Consider the following 23542-nt stretch of genomic DNA (forward strand, 5'->3'; position numbering starts at 1 on the left):
TCATTCACTCAGCAAATACTTATGAAGCATCTCTGAAGTGTCAGATGCTGGAAGAAAGAAATAGATTATGCATGCTTCCCAGTGCCAAAGTTTTTATAGTGTAATATGAAGAAGCCATGCAGACAAATGAGTGGATTAAAGTGTTACTGGATTAAGCTGGATTAAAGTGTTACTGCATTAAAGTGTTACTGGAACTGTGGTATAAATATGTGTGAGACGGGCGGGAGTACAAAGGAGGGACATCTCTTGGAGGGACAAGATTTCAGAATATCATAAAAGTGGTACTTGAATTCAAGCTTGGTAGGTGAGCAGGGAGTAAGAGAAAAGGCAACAAGCATGAAAAAGCCTGACATCTACTGGGGACTAAGCAGAGTTTGGTGCAAGTATGGACAGAGGTGATGCTACAATTAGTGTACAGATAAGAGTGAGATTATACAAGCCTACGTCATGTTAAAGAGTTTGGATCTTATTCTTTATATATATATTTATATTTATACTTATTTATTTTTGGCTGCGTTGTGTCTTCATTGCTGCGCGTGGGTTTTCCCTAGTTGCGGCGAGCGGGGGGCTACTCTGTTGCGGTTGCGCAGGCTTCTTATTGCCGTGGTTTCTCTTGTTGTGGAGCACGGCCTCTAGGTGCACGGGCTTCAGTAGTTGCAGCACGCAGGCTCAGTAGTTGTGGCTCGCGGGCTTTAGAGCGCAGACTCAGTAGTTGTGGCACACAGGCTTAGTTGTTCTGCGGCATGTGGGATCTTCCCAGACCAGGGATCGAACCTGTGTCCCCTGCATTGGCAGGTGGATTCTTAACCACTGCGCCACCAGGGAAGTCCCCAGTCATTCAATTTTGAATTACAAGCAGAGAAGTAATTAAATTTTAGATATGTTTATTCTTTTCAGAAATATATTACACAAATTTATTTATAATGAATTTTTATTGGAGTATAGTTGATTTATAATGTGTTAGTCTCAGGTGCACAGCAAAGTGAATCAGTTATACATATACATATGTCCACTCTTTTTTAGATTCTTTTCCCATAGAGGCCATTACAGAGTACTGAGCAGAGTTCCCTGTGCTATACAGTAGGTCCTTATTAGTTATCTATTTTATATATAGTAGTGTGTATGTGTCAATCCCAGTCTCCCAATTTATCCCTCTCCCCACCCCCTGTAACCATAAGTTTGCTTTCTACATCTGTAACTCTATTTCTGTTTTGTAAATAAGTTCATTTGTTCTTTTTTTTTTTTTTAGATTCCACATATAAGTGATATCATATGGTATTTGTCTTTCTCTGTCTGACTTACTTCACTCAGTATGACAATCTCTAAGTCCATCCGTGTTGCTGCAAATGGCATTATTTTGTTCTCCAGGTATATTTAGACTGATGTACCTGAAATACATCTAGATGTTGTTAGGATAAGGGATGAAACTCTTGAGAGAGGTCTCATCTCATAGAGATTAGTGTGTTCATAGTGTTCCACTGGTAGTTGAAGCTGTGAAATCAACCAGAGTGAACAGGTAGAACAGGGCTGTAAACTCAGACATCTTAGGGACCAAGCAGACAGGGTGTAAGAAAAAATTTGATAGCGAAAACTTGACAGAGATTTGAGTGTTAAAAATAACTCACTTTCCCCTTAATTTTTATATAATGGCAAAATAAACATTTCAATAGCAAAGATATTTGGCACATTTCTCTTGGATTGGAGGGGAGATAGGGAGTCCAGGAGACAACAGGGTGTAGTGGGGACTAGAATGATGCCAGGGACGGAGGTTGTGGATGGGCTTAGCAACATGGGCTTCCATCCACCAAGACTGACTTGGCTGTAGCCACTGCTCTGTGCCCCATCTGCCAGCAGCAAAGGCCAATACTTTGTCCCCAGTATGGCACCGTTCCCCGGGGTGGGTGGTCAGCCATCTACATGGTGGCAGGTTGAGTACCTTGGACCACTTCTGTTTTGGAAGAGACAGCACTTTGTTCTTATTGGAATAGACACTTAACTCTGGATATGGGTCTACCTTCCTTGTATGCAGTGATTCTTCCAAAACTATCATCTGTGGACTTATAGAATGCATTATGCACCATCATGGTATCTACACGGCATTGCTTCTGTCTGAGGAGCTCACTTCATTGCAAATGTAGTGCTGCAGTGAGCCCAGGCTTATGGAATTGACTGAACTCACAATGCTTCCCATCATCCTAAAGTAGTTGGCTTGGTATTACTGCTGTAGGGGGAACAGCCTCGGGACTTCCCTGGTGGTCCAGTGGTCAAGACTTTGCTCTTGTACTGCAGGGGGCACGGGTTCGATCCCTGGTCGGGGAACTAAGATCCCACATGCCACGTGGTGTGGCCAGAAAAAAAAGGGGGGTGGGGTTTAGAAGACTTAGTTATAGTGCCAGCTAGGTGGCAGTACCTTTCAGGTCTGGGGCAACGTCGTCCTCCAGGAGGGCTGTATGTGCTCTAAATGGCATCCAATACATGGTAATGTTTCTCCCATAGCCAGGATTTACAAGTCCAGGAATCCAGGGGTTAGAAATGGGAGTGGCATCACCTACTCTTATCGTATTGATACACTAGCAAAATTTTTGCTTCCAGTCACCAAGACCTTATGCTCTGCTGATCTAGAAGTCATGCCCTGCGGTTAAAGTCAATAGAAAACTACAACAGCCCAAGCTAAACAGGACTACTACTGGCCCAGACTCTTCTTCAGGAATGAAGGTTTGAGTCATTCCATTAGGCAGAGAATCACTAGAGCTGAAGTGGTATGCATTAGATCTCTGTATACTACTTTTTTTTTTAAATTTATTTTTAGCTGCGTTGGGTCTTCATTGCTGCAAGCAGGCTTTCTCTAGTTGCGGCGAGCGGGGGCTACTTTTCGTAGCGGTGCACGGGCTTCTCATTGCAGTGGCTTCTCTTGTTGTGGAGCACGGGCTCCAGGCACATGGGCTCCAGTAGTTGTGGCACGCGGGCTCTAGAGCGCAGGCTCAGTAGTTGTGGCACATGGGCTTAGTTGCTCTGCGGCATGTGGGATCTTCCTGGACCAGGGCTCGAACCCGTGTCCCCTGCATTGGCAGGCGGATTCTTAACCACTGAGCCACCAGGGAAGCCCCCTGTATACTACTATTGGCATGCAAAGGAAATATGGAATGCGTAGTGGAAGAAAGTAGTATTTATTCCTACTTCTTATGACGATGTGACCAGTTGCAGAAACAGACTGTAATTGTCATGAGTATTTCTTCCCTTTTTGGTTACTGTATTAATCTGCTCAGGCTGTCATAACAGAATACCACAGATTTGGTCACTTAGACCACAAAGATTCATTTTCTCACAGCTCTGGAGGCTGGAAGTCCAAGATCTTGATCTCTTCGGGCGTGTAGATAGCTGCCTTCTTGGTGTGCCCTCACATGGCCTTTCCTCTGTGTGTGTGCACTCATGGTATCTCTTCCTCTTACAAGGACATTAGTCCTATTAGATTCGCACCCTACCTTATGATCTCATTTAACTTTATTTACTTCCTTAAAGGACCTATCTGGGGACTTTCCTGGTGGTCCAGTGTTTAAGATTCTGAGCTTCTACTACAATGGGTATGGGTTCCATCACTGGTCGGGGAACTAAGATCCTGCATGCTGCACGGTGCAGCAAAAAAAAGAAAAAAAAAAACCTATCTGCACACATAGTCACATTGTGAGTTAGGGCTACAATGCAAGAGGTTGAGGAGAACATAATTCATTCCATAACAGTTACAAATGTGTGTGTGTGTAGCAAATATTTTTGTTTGCATCCTTCTCTGATCCCTGTATCATCTAACATAGATGTATTGATAATAATTAACTTCATTTTATTTTATTTTTTAGCCACATCGCAAAGCATGCGGAACTTCCCCAGACCCGGGATTGAACCCATGCCCCTGCAGTGGTAGCACGGAGTCTTAACCACTGGACAGCCAGGCAAGTCTGATAATAATTAACTGTACATCATAGTGTTTAAGATACAGTGTATCAAGAAGAGTAAACATCACCCACACTTTGCATTTTCTTACTGGGAAAGGGCACGTTTTTGGTTGTACACAGGATAGTTGTGTTACGTTAGGTAGAAATATGACTGCTATTTTCTTTACTTGGAGATTAAATATGGTTTAAGGAGATGTGTATGGGTGTCGTGTTGACAAGGGATGAGCTATGACGCTTAATTTTATGTGTCAACTTGGCTAGTCAAAATAGTACCCAGTTATTCAATTAAACATTACTCTGGGTGTTGCTGTGAAAGTATTTTGTAGATGCAGTTAACATCTACCATTAGCTGACTTTATGTAAAAGAACATTATCCTTATTAATGTGGGTGGGCTTCATCTAATCAGTTGAAAAGGCTTAAGCAAAACAGAGGTTTTCCTGAAGAAGAAATTCCACCTGTGGACTGAAGCTTCAGCTCCTACCTGAGAGCTTCTAGCCAGCTGGACTACCCTCTGGATTTTGGGTTTATTGGATCCACAGAGCCACATAACCAATTCCTTGAAATAGATATCTATATATTAGGTTGGCCAAAAAGTTCGTTCGGACTTTTCCGTAAGATAGTGCAGAAACCCGAACAAACTTTTTGGCCACCCCAATACATGTATATGTATAACCTACCGGTAGAATCCTGACTGATTCAGCTGTTTTGTATGTTACCTATGAATAAACTCAAAGTTAACACCTAGGTGTTGAAAGTGGCAGTTGACATATTTGGTTTGTTGAATTTGGCGTTCATTACTAACAAAGTTCTTTTCATTTGGCGTATATAAATATTTCTTGATCTTTAAAAAAATACATTACAAACTCACTCGCCTTTGACATAATTTGAACGATATTAGCAAACATATATTGAGTAAAAAAATAAAATAATATTCTAGGTATATTTTATTCATTTGGGGGTAATTTTAAAAATAAGCTATTTTAGAATAAGATTTACAGAAAAATTAAGAAGACAGTACATGAAGTTCTCATATACTCCATACCTAATTCCCCCTATTATTAAATCTTAGATTAGTATGGTACAATGGTCACTACTAGTGAACCAATACTGATACACCGTCATTAACAAAAGCCCCTACTTTCTTCATATTTCTAAGTTTTTATCTTTTTTTTGGGCGGCGCTGTGCGGCATAAAGGATCTTAGTTCCCCCACCAGGGATGGAACCCGGGCCCTTGGCAGTGAGAGCGTGGAGTCCTAACCACTGGACCACCAGGCAATTCCCTTATCTTTCTTTTTTATTTTAAAACACTTTATTGTAAAAGTAATGCAAATTTAAAAAAAACCCTGAACTATTGAAGAAAGACAAAGTCACTCATTTACTGCCCTGCCATAGTTAGTAATTTATTTTATCTTTTTATTATATGCTTGGTGTGTTATTTACAGCCATGATTATACCCATTCACACATTCCTGTATCTTGCTTTTTAAACTTAATATCGCATTTTCTTATGTCTTTCATTATAGTTATTACTAAGTTTTAATGAGTACATAATGTACCATTCATTGGCTATATATTTCTGCTTTGGGACTATTTCCTTAGACCAGGGTTGGCACACTACTTTATGCCACTGTTACTCTTCACGAGGTCCTGGTAAACAAAGAATGCTATACACTTCGGTGGCATCTCTTATATCTAATACCATCAGTTTTAGGTACTTAGAGTGGGTACCCATCGGGGAAACGACGAGCGGACGCCACCGAGCTGAAAACACCGACTCCAGAGCCCCGGAGCCGGGGTGGGGCGGGCTCCCAATCTCTGGGGCGTAGCTGGTGCTGCACCTGCGCGCCGGCCGGAAACAGGGGCGCCCGTGTCTAGGTTCCGCTTTCCGGCTGCCGGCTGCCTAGGGGCAGGAGGGCTCAACTCTATTTTCCTTTTCTCTTCCAGTCCCGTCCAGGATACCACATTACATTTAGTCATTATGCCTTACAAGACTTCTCTTGGCTGTGACAGTTGGTCTATTTTGTTTTAAGGACTCCCATTTCACCCATGTCCTCATCTATTCTAGATTCTATTTCCCTTTTTCCTACACTTTTTCTCTACTTGTATTTATTGCCTACTCCCTGAACACATAATTTGTTTCATACTCACTTTTAAAAGCATTATAATTTTCCCCCAAGATCTTTATCTTAAGGATGGCGGGTGTTCTCTGAAATGTCAAAGGTTAAAGCTAAAAAAGATGGAGATCCTTCCTCCAGCACCCAGTTTGGGTCCTCCCATCAGTGCCCATTTGTAAATAAAGTTTCATCAGAACACAGCTATGCCCATTTGTTTACATACTTACTGTGGTTATTTCTGTGCAACAACAGCAGAATTAAGTTGTGAGGGCTTCCCTGGTGGTGCAGCGGTTAAGAATCTGCCTGCCAATGCAGTGGACACGGGTTCGAGCCCTGGTCCAGGAGGATCCCACATGCTGCGGAGTAACTAAGCCCGTGAGACACAACTACTGAGCCTGCGCTCTAGAGCCCGCGAGCCATAACTACTGAGGCCGCACACCTAGAGCCAGTGCTCTGAAACAAGAGAAGCCACCGCAATGAGAATCCCGTGCACCGCAAGGAAGAGTAGCCCCCACTCCGCAACTAGAGAAAGCCCGCGTGCAGCAACGAAGACCCAGTGCAGCCATAAATAAATATACAAATTAAAAAAAAAAATTTCTAAAAAAAAAAAAAGAATCCGCCTGCCAGTGCAGGGGACATGGGTTCGAGACCTGGTCTAGGAGGATCCCACATGCTGTGGCGCAACAAAGCCCGTGCGCCACAACTACTGAGCCCGTGAGCCACAACTACTGAAGCCTGCGGGCCTAGAGTTGTGCTCTGCAACAAGAGAAGCCACCACAATGAGAAGCCCGTGCCCCACAATGAAGAGCAGACCCCACTCTCTGCAACTAGAGAAAGCCCACGTGCAGCAATGAAGACCCAACACAGCCATAAATAAATAAATTTATTTAAAAATAAAAGTTGTGACAGAGACTATATAGCCTGCAAAGGCTAAAATATTTACTTTCTGGCCCCTTACAGAAAAAATTTGCTGAAACCTGCCCTAAACTTTTAAGTGGCTTGTAATTCAGGATCTTCCAACCAATGCCACTTGGAACATCTTTGTGCATGTAATTTTTTTATACTTTAGACAACTTACTTAATTGCGAGGAATTGACAAAAGTTGCATCACTGGATCTACTTAATAAAGCTGTTTTCAAGGCTTATACTGTCCTTCATTATCTCTCATAATATCCTACCTACAATATAATAAGGGTGGTGGCAATAAGCATGGAAAGGAAGGCCCAGTGCTCTGGTAGGTAGAACTTCTTTGGTCCCTATTAATCTAGACTTGTAAGTTTACACTCTGGAAGAGCATATTTTTAGTTTTGACTTAAAGTCAACTGAAGAGGGATGTAACAGTAATTGGAATGAAAATCAATTGAAAGAAAAGCTTTACTTTCTCCTGGAGATGAAAAAGCAGCTGAAGTAAACCCTCCAGGTGTCAAAGTGTGTATGTAATGCCATTCCAGGCTAGCTGAAGGGCCAAAAGGCACTGGGAGGGTTAAGTAAGGGAAACAGGTAGCAGTCTCAACAATGACGTAGCAGTGGCAGCAATGAACAAAGAGAAAGCTATGAGTGTGGGTTGATAGAAGAAACATGTGTCTTCCACCCCTCCGAACATATCCTAGGCATAAATTTGTATACAACTGTAATTAAACTGTCTCCAGATGAGAACATTCTAGAGCAACTACCCTATATTTTTGACCAAAAAAAAAAAAAAAGAAAAAAAAAACCCACTTCTATCTGGAAAAGTTTTATTTTTCAGCAAGAAAACTTGGGGAATGGGAGCAGCTAAGTCAACCCTGACTATCTTCCAGGTAAAAGATGAAGCAAAGCAGTCTGATGGGTCTCAAATTCCACCTTTTATGAATAAATTAAGCATCGTAAGTACAGATGCCATCTTCTAAGAGAAAGAATCTGTAATGGTTGAGCGTAGCACCGATGGGTGTAGGCACCACAGTCTGTAACCTCCTGTCTCGGTACCGACAAGTCAGATTGAACTGCCGGTCGGGTAATTAAACACCGTTTACTTTGTGCCAGTGTTTACTCTCCATGGGGTCCTAGTAAACAAAGAATGCTATACACTTGGACGGCATCGCCTACATCTAATTCCATCATTTTTAAGTATTTAGGGTGGGTGCCCATCCAGGTGTCCTCGGGAGCCCACGAGTGATCGCCATCGAGGCGAAAACGCCTCCTCAAGCCGCGGCAGCCAGCCTGGGGGGACGCCTACCAATTGCAGGCTCTCCCGAGCCCCGCAGAGCCTTGCGCCGCTGGTGCTGCACCGGCGCGCCGGCCGGAAGCAGGGGCTCCCGTGTCTAGGTTCCGCTTTCCGGCTGCCGGCTGCCTAGGGGCAGGAGGGCTCAACTCTATTTTCCTTTTCTCTTCCAGAATCCCGTCCAGGATACCACATTACATTTAGTCATTATGCCTCCCAAGGCTCCTCTTGGCCGTGACAATTGGTCTATTTTGTTTTAAGGACTCCCATTTCACCCATGTCCTCATCTATTCTAGGTTCTATTTCTCTTTTTTCTACACTTTTCCTCTACTTGCATTTTTTCTCTACTTGTATTTATTGCCTACTCCTTGAACACATAATTTGTTTCATACTCACTGCTTTTAAAGGCATTATTATTTTTCCTTAAGATCTTTATGTTAAGGATGACGGGTGTTCTCCAAAACGTCAAAGGTTATAACTAAAAAAGATGAAGATTCTATGGTCACGGTAGATAGCTAGTGTTTTTAGGATTCTGTTTTCCTCTTACAAAATTCAGATTGATCGCATTCTTCCATACTCACTTCTACAAATTATAGGTAGTGCGGTATGGTTTTGGGGAAGTTGGAAAGGCAGATTTTAGTTTTGAGGTTAGTCAGACCCGGGTTTGAATTCCAGAGCTACCATAATTCCAGCTATTTGGATCTTGGGCAAGTTCATTTAACCTGATTTCTAGTTCCATTATCTATAAAATAGCTATAGGGAAGGGAAAACTTTACGTCTACCCTATGGTCTCTGACTGGGTCCCAGAATTAAGTCGACATAAAACAGATTAACAAGAGAAAAGCATTTCATCTTACTTAATATTTTTACATATGTGATTCTTCACAGGAAAATGAGGACTCAAAAAGCAGTTAGTATATCATTTTTATGGCTTAATTTTCTGTGATGACCACTTATCTTCTAACATAGGTTGCTAATATAATTGTGGCATCTGATTATGACCAAAATGTAAAGATAAATAATAATTGCCTAGGATAAGTTGAAAATTAAGAAACTGGACAGGAAATCCCTGGTGGTCCAGTGATTTCATTGCTGAGAGCCAAGCCACAGGGCATGGCCAAAAAAGGAAAAAAAAAAACAAAACTGTACAAATGATTAACATTAAGTACTCCCCATAAACCCTTTAAAAAAAAATTATTTAGGCTGCTCGGGTCTTAGTTGCGGCACGCGGGATCTTTTAGTTGCTGCATGCAGACTCTTAGTTGTGGCATGCGGGATCTAGTTCCCCGACCAGGGATCAAGCAAGGGCACCCTGCATTGGGAGCGGGGACTCTTACCCACCAGACCACCAGGGAAGTCCCCCTATAGACTCTTCAATCATGAGAAAGCCATGATAATAAGATTTTTGTCTACTTTGCTCATCTAGCACCTAGCATCATGCCACTTATATAGGAAGATGCTCAGTAACTATTTTAATAAATGCTAAATGAATAAAAATATTTTAATACAGATTTTGATGAAGGGGGCCATGAACTACATAATATTGCAAATTGAAAGAATTTAAAAATTACACTACATAAAAGCAAGCCCTACTATGAAGAAAATATTTTTCTGCTATAAAATGCTGTCATCTCATCATCCAAAAGAAATTGGATATTAGATTCCACTGAATATCAGATTTTAATCTTTCACCATAATGTCTCACATGAAGTAGAAGTTCGGTGTTTGCATTCCTTTTTATGGTTGTTTGAGGCCTGCACATTCATATTCGATGTGTATTGAGTGTCTACATTTTACTGTGTAGGTACTGTGCTGGGCTTGTTCACATGAACTTTTTTTTTTTTTTTTTTTTGGCTGAACCTCGTGGCATGTGGTATCTTAGTTTCCTGACCAGGGATCAAACCCATGCCCTCTGCAGTGGAGCGCAGAGTCCTAACCACTGGACTACCAGGGAATTCCCCACATGTACTTTTTTTTAAGAGGCACTGAGCATAGTGGTTAAGATAATTTTTCTCAAAATATTGCACTTTGGACACTTACATAGAATTAACTAGGATGCCTGTAAAAAATGTAAATTCCAAAAAAAGTAGTGATGTAATATATTCCTCATTATTGAATTGTACACTTTAAATTGGTAAATTGTATGTCCATGGATCATATCTCAATAAAGCTGTTTTAAATATTCGATTTGAGATGCCATAACCCAATTCCAAACTCTGTAAGTTAGAATATTGGAAAAAGAGGAGGTGGTGACTAGAATTTTGTACATATAACAAGCATCTCAGGTTTTTTTTTTTTTTCAGGTTACTTTTTTACCCACATTTTGAGTTCAATCGGGAGTTTCTGACTAGAGGACTGTTCAAATCCTACTAGTTGATGTAGGGCCTCAGTTTCTGTATCTGTATCATTTATTGAGGAAGCACTCAATGAATGTTAGCTGTTATTTACTATTGTGGAAAAGGGGAAATGATGTTCCCTCTACCTTTCTGATTTCTTAGCTGAGACTCTTGTAATAAAAGACAGATTAACAAGAGAAAAGCAAACAAATTTATGAACATGTATACCCCATGGATACCTGGGGAGATACCTAGGAAAAGTGAGGAACTTAAAGAGGTGGCTTTAAAATCCAGGATTAAATACCATTTTAATAGGTAATGGAGGGACTTCCCTGGTGGCCCAGTGGTTAAGACTCCGAGCTCCCAATGCAGGGGGGTGCAGGTTTGACCCCTGGTCAAGGAACTATATCCCACATGCCGCAACTAAGAGTTCGCATGCCGCAGCGAAGATCCTGCACACAGCAGTGAAGATCAGCACACGGCAATGAACATCCGGAGTGCCGCAACCAAGACCCGGTGCAGACAAATAAATTAATTTAAAAAATATAGGTAAAGGAGAAGGGGAATGTAGACTTCTTATGGGAAGAGATTTTTAGGAAAGATGAACGGCCCTTAGAAGAATAGATGGGAGCTATGACAGTTTGTGACAAAGTTTGTCAGGGTGTGGTGTCAACTTCTAGTCTCTCTCTTGTGATGAGTCCATCTTGGGACTTCCCTGGCAGTCCAGTGGTTGAGACTCCGCACCTCCACTGCAGGGGGTTCGGGTTCCATCCCTGGTCAGGGATCCTGCATGCCTCGCTGCACAAAAAAAAAAAAACAAACAAAAAACTTCCCTTGTTGTTGAAATTCCTGGCGAGGGGATTTATGATAATTGGGTTCCTTTTGGAGGATCTGTCTTTAGGGAGAAAAGGGAAGTTCAGAGAAAGTCTCTGCCTGCATTTGTTGCTTTTTAAGTGGCTTCAGCTTAAAACCAAAATGGCAAAGCAGCATGTTTTGGGGTGACATGTCCTAAACTCCCCAAGCCTTATTTTGGAGTGGCATATTCTTCTACCCTTCACTACTCATTATTATTATTATCATCCTCCTGCTACTGACTTCTGTTTTTTTAAGGGGGCCCTAATCATATTGTTACTGGACTACTTAAGAGCCTTCTAGTTTATCTCTGTCTTCCACTTTTATCTCAAATTCATCCTCTATATGGATATTAGAGTAATAGATCTAAAATGTCTATCTAAGCCTATCACTCTCCTACTTAAACTTTTTAATGTCTGCCACCCATTACTTACAGATTAAATTTAAACCCTTTAACAGGCCATAAAAGAACCTTCGAGATCTGTCCCTAGCCCATCTCACTCACCACACTAACATTTTTTTCCAGATCTTTTCACCTACCTTACAACTTCCTTTTTACTTTTGGGACTCAAATTTTATCTTTTGAAATATCTCCCACATCTCATGCCCGAAGTCTCCATTTGTTTCTCCAATGTCCTCAGCGCCCTAAATAGGCAAATTTACACCCTTTGCAGGCTGCAGGTTACATCAGAAAAAAAGATTAAATTTTATGTTGTAGGAAGTAGAGTAATAATGAAATATGTATATTCAGGGAGAGAGATTTATCAACCATTTTTCTTTTACATGGGATTTGAGGTATCTGCAAGGTGCATATTATATAGAAAAATATAACAATGCAGAAAACCATTAAGTAGAAGTGAAGGTCAAATTGTAGAAGTAATCAAATCAGTATGGTATTGGCATAAAAACGGATTAGTGGAACTGAGTAGAGAGCCCAGAAATATACCCATGCATATATTAATTAATTTATGCCAATTAATTTTTGACAAAGGAGTCAAGAATATACAATGGGGAAGGGACAGTCTCTTCAATAAATGGTGTTAGGAAAACTGGATAGCTACATGCAGAAGAATGAAACTGGACCGCCATCTTATACTATACACAAAAATCAACCCAAAATGGATTAAGGACTTGACTCTTAAGATCTGAAACAATAAAACTCCTAGAAGAAAACATGGGCAGTAATCTCCCTGACATCAGTCATGGAGATGACTTTTTGGATTTGACACCAAAAGGCAAAGGCAACAAAAACAAAAGTAAACAAATGGAACTATATCAAACTAAAAAGCTTCATTCAGCACAGCAAAGAAAATCATCAACAAGATGAAAAGGCAACCTACTAAACAGGAGAAAATATTTGCAATCATGTAACTGATAAGGGGTTATTATCCAAAAAAATATAAAGAACTCATACATCTCAATAGCAAAAAACCAAACAATCTAATTTAAAAATGGCAGAGGTTCTGAATAGAAATTTTTTCCAAAGAAGAACAAATGATCAACATGTACATGAAAAGATGCTCAACATCACTAATCATCAGGGAAATGTATGGTGACGGACGTTAACTAGACTTATTATGGTGATTATTTTGCAATATATAGAAATATTGAATCATTATGTTGTACACTTGAAACTAATATAATGTATGTTACTTATACGTCAATTTTAAAAAACCGTAGGGAAAAATAGAATGCACACCGTAAATGCCAAGATCTTATTTTTGTAATATATTTGTTTATTCTTTTATCTTGGCCGTACCAAGCAGGAGATGGGATCTTAGTTCCCGAGCCAGGGATTGAACCTGTGCCCCCTGCAGTGGAAGCGTGGAGTCTTGCCTGCTGGACCTCCAGGGAAGTTCCTATTAATGTGTTTTAATTTTGATTTATCTACTTCCTACTAGACAATCCAAAGTGGAAAAATGATTTATTTCCAAAATGATACTAACATACTTGGAAAACCATCTGAAAAAAAAAATCTCAGTGAGACACTAAATTCTGGATGGGTTTATATTCAACATACAATCTATAGAACAATAAAAGTATTTTAAAAAAAAACATTTGAAACAGGTAGAAGTAACTTCTTCCTTCAAAACAGAAACTCAGAATTCATAATGGAAAAGATTGAAAGATTTGACTACAGAAGAATTCAGAATTTTTGTATGGCAAAGGTCAGAAGATAAATAATAGACTGGAAAAAGGATTTGCAACATGTATGACAGAGGTTGAAGATCCTTAAATAAGAAGTGCTCATAACTTAATAAGAACAATATTTCTTCCTTTCTGAATTCTTATACCTTGTATTTATTTTTCTTGTATTATTGTACTTGCTAAGATCTCCAGTACAGTGTTAACTAGAAGTGGGAATAATGGGGAGCTATGAATTATTCTTGGTCTAAAAGTGAACGCTTTTAATGTTTTACCAAACTAGTTTTTTGTATATAGGGAATAATAATTGAATAATAATTTTATCCTTTTTACTTACTGAATTTTTTTTTATTATACTTACTGAATTTAAAAATATTTTGTAGTAGTTTTTCTAGTGATTCTTTTGGTCTTGCAGTAAACAATCATCTGAAAATAAGGATAGTTTTATTCCCTCCTTTTCATGTGTAGTATTTATAGCCAAAATCATAGGTGTGAGTGCATGGTAAGAAGAGAGCCAGGGACTTCCCTGGCGGTACGGTGGTTAAGACTCCACACTTCCTTGGGCTTCCCTGGTGGCGCAGTGGTTGAGAGTCCGCCTGCCGATGCAGGGGGTATGGGTTCGTGCCCTGGTCCGGGAAGATCCCACATGCCGCGGAGCTGCTGGACCCGGGAGCCATGGCTACTGAGCCTGCGCGTCCGGAGCCTGTGCTCTGCAACGGGAGAGGCCACAACAGTGAGAGCCCTGCATACTGCAAATAGAAAACGAAAACAAACAAAGAAAAAAAGACTCCACGCTTCCACTGCAGGAGGCGCAGGTCGGGGAACTAAGATCTTGCATGCCATGCCACACGGCCAAAAAAAAAAAAAAGAGAGAGAGAGAGCCAGGGAGGAGTCTATGGCTTTCTCCAGCCATAGACTTGGAGAAAGAAGGAGAAGGATTAAGGAGGTCCAAGGTGTGGGCAATGAAGTAAGAAACAAATTAGGAGAGAGTGGTTCCTAGAAGTAAGTGAAAAAAATATGTCAAGAAAGAAGCAATGATCAGTTTTTTCAATGATACTGAGAAATCAAGTCATGTGAGGTCTGTGAAGCCAAGAAATGTGCAGTAGCTGGAAGGGAGGGGGGTTGCTTTAAGCAGGCAGGGTATTCAGGTACACACGTGGGTAGGTTGGTATAATTGGTGCTGGGAGAATGAGTTTTTCCTCTCTTTGCTTCTATTCTATAAAGGATTTTAAAAGGGTCGTTAGCCACTAGTGAAGAAAGGGAAGAGATGCTGGTGGTTGGAGGATAGAAAAAAGGGGTGACAGTGTCTAGGAGAATGGAACAATGAATGGATTGGGGAAATATAGTAGGTCTGTAGTGTAGTAGTGAGAGTTCACTTGAGCATTATGATCATAAATTTGAAATGAGACCAACCAGTGTGGCTGTGCTTTTCAGCTGCTCAGGTGCAATATGAAATGAATGGAGGATCTAGAGAGTGGTGGCTTTGCAAGGTGAGTATGAAAAGGAGCTCTAAGGAAGGAAATGATTGTCCTGTTAGGAGAGCATGGAATATAAACTTGTGTCATGGGGAATGGAAGGTGAGAGGAGGATTGAAGAATTGTTGGAGTGGGAATATTCGAGGTAGTGAGCTGCAAAGTTAAGGACGGAGGAGTCCAGTGGATTTGACAACGTGAAAGTCAGTGAGCGTCTGTGCCACTGCAATTTCAGAACAGAAGTGCAGTCAACATCGGTCTTCAGTGGATTGGAGTAAATGGGATAAGAGAAATGAGGGATTGTAAATGTCACCTGGTGCTCCCCAACTTTGTTGCACGTCATACTCAGTTGGGGTGATTTTTTGGGGGCCACGCCTACGGCTTGCAGGGATCTTAGTTCCTGGGCCCTCAGCAGTGAAAACGCAGAATCCTAACCACTGGACCACCAGGGAATACCCTCTCAGGTGATTTTTTTTTAAATTTATTTTATTTTTTTTATTTTTGGCTGTGCTGGGTCTTCGTTTCTCTGCGAGGGCTTTCTCTAGTTGCGGCAAGCGGGGGCCACTTGCGGAGCACAGGCTCCAGACGCGCAGGCTCAGCGGCCATGGCTCACGGGCCCAGCCGCTCCGCGGCATGTGAGATCCTCCCAGACCAGGGCTCGAACCCATGTCCCCTGCATTGGCAGGCAGATTCTCGACCACTGCGCCACCAGATAAGCCCCCTGGCAGGAGTTCTTTTAGACCCAACCAAGTTGTCAATTACTTGCCGCGCAGTCTTAATTTGGATGTTTGGTGGTCGTCTGCGTGGATCTTTTCAAGTCCAGAGAGATAGAGCAATAGGAGAATGAGAAAGACTGAGGGGGAAATGCCTTGGCCTCAGTGCGCTTCTTCACGGCCAGAGAACTGCCAGATCCTGGCAGATCCTGCAGGCAACGTCAGCTGCCACTTAGCGGGCTACTCGAATCTACGTGGCTCAGGGTAAGTCCCAGCCACCCTTCAGAGGGGAGCCACAGCCCAGTAGGCGGATCGAGATTATGGCCTTGGAGGCCCCGCACTGGGTGCCAGAAAAGATGTTGCAGGAAAGAGAGTGGGGTGCGAGAGGATGGTCACATCCCAAGTCATGTCTGCATCCCTGGGATGGCCACCAAGGGTGGGTTCTTGGCTTTGTGCAGGCAAGAATTCAAGAGCAAGACATAGTAGAGTGAAAGAAGGTTTATTCAGGGAGATACACACTCCATAGACAGAGTGTGGGCCATCTTGGAAGGAACGAGGCCCCTCTCAGGTGATTTTGATGCAACCAGACAAGTACCTATCGCCTAATTGTTGGAAACATTTGGTGGAAGATCTTTTAAGAAGTTTGGCTGTTATTGTCAATGATTATTAAAATTATAACAGAGTAAACAAAAGACTGATTTCATCTATTACTAGTTAGAGGACAAATTTTTAAACCCTTTCTATAATGCTACATGAAAAATAATTTTAAACAATTTATTCTTGAACTCAGTAATTCCCATCGAGAGATTTAAACAAAGGTTAAAAATATGCATTTATAGGTGATACATTATGCAGCCATAAAAATGTCTTAAGCACTATATGATTTGAAAATGTCCCACATTTGTAGTTTATTTGAAAGAAAAGAAACAAATTATACGTAGACTATGTATGTAAGTTGTTTGAAATATTCACCAAAAGTAGCCTAGAAGGAAATGCAACCAAACTTTAATGGGATTATAGCTGGATGACACGCACACAGGTGAGTTTTCTCTACCTTCGTGTTTTTCCCCCCACAAGGAGTGTCTTACTTATATATTTAAAGAACAAAAAGGTGAAAAGGAAAAGAAGGTCATATGAGAATACAAGGAGTTAGGGTAGCAGGCAAGGCAAGACAAGGAGTTTTTGTTCTTAGGACCAGAGAGACTTGAATATATTTGTAGACTGAGAGGAAAGAGTGAGTAGAAATGCCTTGGTGAAGCCTGAATTGAAGGCATAAGTTGATAAAAGGATGTAAGATGGGATAAAAACCAAGGGATGGAAGAATAATGTATTCATAACCTTGATCGAGCCTTTCATATAAACTGCAAAAGTACTCTTCTAAATAACCAATTTATACGTACAATAGAAACCCTGACCTCATTTGACCCTCTCCCATTCCTGAGGCATCAATACAGACAACCAGAAAGCCCTATTTTCTCTGTATTGTCTGTGATTTTTAAAAAAAATTTAAAATTTAATTAATGTATGGCTGCCTTGGGTTTTCATTCCTGTGCGCAGGTTTTCTCTAGTTGTGGCGGGCGGGGGCTACTCTTTGTTGCGGTGCATGGGCTTCTCATTGCGGTGGCTTCTATTGCTGTGGAGCACAGGTCTAGGGCGTGGGCTTCAGTAGTTGTGGCGCACTGTCTGTGATTTTTTTTTTTTTTTTTTTTTTGCTGTACGCGGGCCTCTCACTGCTGTGGAACTCTCCCGTTGTGGGACACAGGCTCCGGACGCGCAGGCTCAGCGGCCATGGCTCACGGGCCCAGCCGCTCCGCGGCATGTGGGATCTTCCCGGACCGGTGCACAAACCCGTGTCCCCTGCATCGGCAAGCGGACTCTCAACCACTGCGCCACCAGGGAAGCCCTGTCTGTGATTTTTTAAGCTGATTTTTACCAACAGACATTCAACTGCCTTGTGACAGGGGCATTTTGAGACTCCTGAAAGACTGAGACTTTGTCAGGTGTGTGGAAGGCAAAAGGGCAAGACAACTGTGGTAAGATGGTAATTCAGGTTATTAACCACATGATCCAGGCATTAAGGAGCTGAATGTGGCCGGCAGGATGCTGCTAGATAGAAGAAAGTTGAGGCATCAAATCACAAGTTCTCTATAAGGTGCATTGAAGCTGTGGAAGGACAGTATGAAACTGCTGAATGAAGAGAAAAAAAGTTAAGGAAAGGGATTTGGAGTTTGAGATTTCTGTTGTGAAATACACGAGATAACAAGGTCTGATTTTAGCCATAGTGGGTGAAGGTCAGCACATTTCAGAAAGTTCAAAAACTATAGGTATGGGCTTCCCTGGTGGCGCAGTGGTTGAGAGTCCGCCTGCCGATGCAGGGGACACGGGTTCGTGCCCTGGTCCAGGAAGATCCCACATGCCGTGGAGTGCCTGGGCCCGTGAGCCATGGCCGCTGAGCCTGCGCGTCCGGAGCCTGTGCTCCGCAACGGGAGAGGCCACAGCAATGAGAGGCCCACGTACCGCAAAAAAAAAAACTATAGGTGTAAGATGGTTCATGCATATGAATTGTGAAAATCACACTGATGTTAAAGTTGTATGGAAAGGTATGTTTATTGTAACATTACAGTTAATGTTACTTTTTTTAACCTATTGTTCATCACTGGAAGATTGCCTAAGTATTTTATACCTACTTTAAGAATTCTATACAGATTTCAAGTTTTCAAAATTATAATCTTGTGTATGTAAAAATTATGTACTTAAATGATTGTGCAGGTATGGAAGGAGAGTTTGAATGGCACTCATACAGTGTGACTGTGGTTACAAAAGGGAAATGAAATTAAATGTCTGATGAAGGGGGAGTGTGACTTTTGCATTTTATGCTGTATATTTCCATGTTCTTTGACCCTCATGCAATAGCAGTGCATGTTTAAATACATTAGTGAAAAGTATCATATTAATAATTCCATGGAATACCTGCAGACTGAGAAGCATCTGAGTTGTTTAGGAAGCCTTTTTCATGTCTCTTTGTGCCCTGAAGATGTAGCAGATGGTCCATATATTGTGTATCTTGGGCTAAAATTTGTAGTATTGAATTCATGATTTCTTCCAAGCTCAGGTCTTTGATGCCATCCTCCGAAGATTGATTTGCATTGTAGTTCAGGGGAATCCAGTTACTCGGTGAACTAGATGTGCCTGTGTGGCCTAAAAATTAAAAGTGAATTAGTAATGAGTTTCTGTGATTTGGTTATAGGTGTAAGAATAGTGTCTAAGATAAGAGGCAATGAATTTGCTTATTATTTCATTTCTACTTAATTCACCCTGACTCCAACTTTCTGACTTTGTGACGTTGTCACCAGCTTCCAGCCCTTGTTGACATAGGTCCATGGTTGTGTTTCTCTAGGTCTTCTCTCCCAGAGGCTCTGCTTGAATTTCAGAGATAAACTTCTCAGCACCAGACAGTTTTACCTAAGAAAAGTCCTGAAAATGTAGTTTATTGTTATAGAAACACATTCAAAAGCTCATAAATAAATGACTGAATTTTCTATTTTCTAGAAAGTCTCTGATTGGAAAAAAAGGACATTAAAGTTATTGAAGTTCCAAGTATAATAAGTATTATTTATAATAAAAATGTTACCAAGTAACATGCTTACAGCAAAATAAATAAATAAATAATATAAAGTACCAAGAATATGTTTATTACTAAAATTTCGATGACCACTGTCCAGCACTGGATTGGTTACAATGACTCTAATTTCAATGTGTCATTGTTGCCCATCATCGAGATCTCTCCAAGTATCAAATAGAGTAATTGTCTCCTGATAATTCACAATAGAGACAGTAAATATTTCCTTGAAAGTCTTTGTTCACCTGCCCTTGTTACCGACTGGGGTTCTTGGTTTCCTCAGTCAATAGAAATTGATAATAAGCCTGAACAAGAAATTCAGGCAAGGCTTTATGGGGGCCCCTGCTGCAGCAGGAGGGAGTGAGAACAAGTTTCCCCTGCTCACTGGCTTGCTCCCCAAGGGGGCGAGATGGTTCCTTCTATGGGGCGAAGGTAGAGGTGTGTCCAGGGGTCAGGCCAGAGGGCTGCTTTAGGGGTATGCCCGCCCCTTTGGTGGTGGTGAGTGCAGGGGGCATGCGCAGTACCCCGCTTTTGCTCCGGACACCCTGTTTTTGCTCCCAGCTCTTCAGAAGTGGCAGTTGGGGTTTCGGTCTTTTTGTATCTTGTTGTCCATAATTTGCCCCAACGATATACGCATGCAGTGATTTTTAGCCCCTTATAGTTTCTTTGTATTTTGTTGCTGGAGGAGAGGTGTGTCCAGGTGCGAGCCCTGCAGCAAAGGGTCCCAGGTCCCGGCCTGTCTCACACTTAGACTTGCCTGTGTGGGTTCAGTGGTGTGTGCTCAGTTACGCACGTAGGAAAATCCCTCACGCTGGTGACGGACTTACGCTTAATCCTGCCTCTTGACTCTGGGGTGACAGCAGCTATTTCATATGCCTTGAAAACTTTTAGTTATTTATTTTTTTATTTTGAGGACGAGTGTCTAATTTACGAGAACAACATAACACTGGGATCTACATGTTTCACCCACAGAAAGGCTTTTATCTGTTCTTGGAGAATGAAAGCATTCACAGCAATACGAACTGACTGTTCAGGTCTTGTGAGAAAACTTAAGTCAACTTTGAAAATAGTTCATCTAAGTGCCCCATTTTCTGAATTTCCACCACCCTGGGGCTGCCCGTTGGCTACATCACGAAGGATAATGGGAACCTAGTTCCAATATTGGGGGAAATGAATACCGAAAACAGGATTTTAGGGGTAGCCCTGGATTTACAAGGAAAGGGGACTGTTCCTAATTGTAGTTCTCCACTTGCATTGCTAACATTTTCCTTTTTGCAAAAGTTCTCCACCTCCTCCTCCAGAGCCCATTGCCAGGATGCTGACTGGGCCTCTTCATCGATGACTTCTGGAAAGGGTTTTTCCGCAGTGGGTCTCCTGGAATGTTCTGCTCCAGCTCTGGAGGATGCCTGTATCAGTCCACCAGCACGAAGTGAGACCGGCAGTGAGCTATAAACTCCGTCACAGGGTGCTGTTCACCTTCCATTTTAATGGTGCCAGCGATGCTGTCGTTTTCCAGGATGGGGAGGAAAAGCTGCACAAAGTCAGAGGTGTAGGGAGGTGCGATCACATCCAGCACCTCGGTCACAAAGTAGCGAATGAGGGAAACGTCGGTGTCCCCCTTCTCCAGACACCTGCGGATGTAAGTGACCACAGGGAGTACGTAGCCTTGGCTCAGCAGGTGCACCAGCCTGTCCAGGAGAGTCTTCTTCAGCTTGAGCTGCTCCATCGCGTCCAGCTGGGAATGCTGCGTCTCCAAGAGCTGCACCAGCAGCTGCAGGACCTGGGGGTGCAGGAGCTGGTGGCAGGCGCTGATGTGGTCCAGCAGCGCCAGGTGCACGGGGGTGCAGTGGGTCTGCAGCTGGAAGTACTTCGGCTCTGATACGCTCCAATGCACCCACTTGAGCACACCCATGGCCACCGCTGGAAACCTGATACACTTATAGAGGGTGCTCAGCTCGGCCACGAGTTCAGAAGCCCCTTTGTTCTCAGCGCAACACAAACTGTGAACAGTTTCAACAGCTTTGGCCGTTGACTTCAGCTCGCCTTGATTGACGCTCACACGCCTGTCCTTCTTCCAGGTCTCCACCACGCTCACTGCATATGCTAAGATATGGATGTACTTGTGCTTGTGGTCCGGGTTGATCCTGGCCCCTGGTTTAAAGAGTGAGTCCATGAAGAGGTCCAGGAAGGCCGGCACCCGGATGAGTTCAACTGGAGGCGGGTCCACGCTGGTAAACAGGTTGAAAAGGACAGTGACGTCGGCCGGATTCAGGGCCCCCTTGGACAACATCGCCCCAAGGGCCTGACACAGCCGGGGGTAGGAGGCAGCTGTGCCCAGTGCGAGAGAGATCCGACTGGCATCGTGGCCTCTCTCCTGGGCAAAGCGCTGCACCTCCTGTGCAATCCTGCGCACGGCCAAGCCCCCCTGCCCTTCCTGGGCCAGCACGGACATCAGGACCTGGGCCACCACGTACGTGTGCTCCCCATGGCACACCATCTTAGCAAACTGAGGGAGATTTTCTGCAAGGTTATCTTCTCCTCCATCCAAAAGTGTAGCCAGAGAGGTACAGAGAACTCTAGAAAACACTTCCAACTGCTGGCAGGCTGCCGCCACGCCGGTGATCTCCCCGTGGTATCCTGCATCGGAAATCAGCTTGACCGTGAAGTTCAGCATCAAACAGTCTGGGTGCGCTTCAGTCAGTTGGTAAACAAGATCTCTCCACGTGGAATGTGCAATCATTTGTTCAAGCCAAACGGGGGTCTCTCCTTCTTCAGTAAAGATAGAATCTGCTTTGCGGGGGTTGAACTGTTTCATCAATAAAGTCTTCAAGTGGTTTTCCACGGTTTGCTGAACCTGCACTGGTTCAACCCCTGTCTGAATGAGCCACTGGGCCAGCAAGTTGACTGTCTGGGCCACAGCTGTGTAGTTGTCTGATAAGAGCCGGATCACCTCCTCCGGAGACCCTCCTGCCTGAAAATACCTCATCAGAGTGTTAAAGATGGAGGGTTCCATGATGTAATCCCTGGTAGAAAATTTCTGCAGGCATTCTTGCTGGACCTGGGCGTCCTCTTCTCCCTGTGCCTCGCCCCCCTCCTGCTGGCCGCCCAACTCTGCCGCGCTCCCGAAGTCGACCTGGTCCAGGTCCATGCTGACGCCCGTCAGGGCCCTCGCCGTCCTCTACCCTGGCTGCCTGTTTAGGAAGAGAAACAGGATTATGATCTGTTCCCCCTTCTTTTCAAAGCTTTAGTACTTAAAACTGATCTTTCTTGATAGGAATATGCCTTTTCCTGCGTAGATAATAGGAGGACAGTTCTACTGTCTACTTTTGTTGTAATTTGAGTCCTATGTCCCAGAGGTGATTTCACTGGCCAATTGAGATGCTTCTCTATAATGATCACATGCTGCATGTATACTCAGATAAAATTATTACTCTTTTTAAAAATTAGGAAAAACTATACTTTCTCCAGACAACTAATATATTCTGTCAAAATCTAATCACATGTCCCTTTAACCTTTGGCACTCAAGAGATCAAAAGCAATAATTCTGAAACAAATTTTGACTCCAAATTAGTGACTAAGATCAAATGCCTTGTATTTTTATATGCTATTGCTACGCCTCTTCATTCATTGAATCTTCCATTCAAGTTAGAATTTTCTCTTTCTTGATTTTATTAATTTTTTTCCTGCTACATATTTATTCATTTAACTATAATCTCAACACTTATACATGGACCAAGCAATTGTCTCTAGGTATAGTGAAAGGTTTTGGTTTTTGAGCTAAGAACAAAGGTGAGATTTTCTAATAGTTTAAGCAGAGAATTAACATAAAATGATTTTCTTTGAAAGAGATTGTGGCTGCCAAGGGAGAATGGCTGAGAAGGGAGCCACTGGGGACAAGGGGGCAGTAGGAAGACAGGTATTAGGCTGATAGTGGATGTGGGCTGTAGGGGGAGGGAGGGGGAGGGGTGGAGGAGTGAGCATCACCGAGAGATACTGAGGGTCCATTGAAGGTTGGGGGCTGGTGGGGAGGGAGGGGGTGAGGCCACTGACCACCAGGTTTCTGGCTCCATCCAGGGAGACAGAGCAGTGTCCCCTGCAGACAGTGATTTAGTGGAGAAGATCCCAAGTCTACTCTGGACGGG

At 42.7% G+C, this 23542-nt stretch overlaps 1 pseudogene; it reads right to left on the minus strand.

The window, feature by feature from the left end:
• Positions 1–20810: 20810 nt before the first annotated feature.
• Positions 20811–22547, minus strand: LOC132433475 (negative elongation factor D pseudogene; annotated as a pseudogene).
• Positions 22548–23542: the final 995 nt, after the last annotated feature.

This window comes from Delphinus delphis, chromosome 11 (assembly GCF_949987515.2).
Source record: "Delphinus delphis chromosome 11, mDelDel1.2, whole genome shotgun sequence".
Lineage (NCBI taxonomy): Eukaryota > Metazoa > Chordata > Mammalia > Artiodactyla > Delphinidae > Delphinus > Delphinus delphis.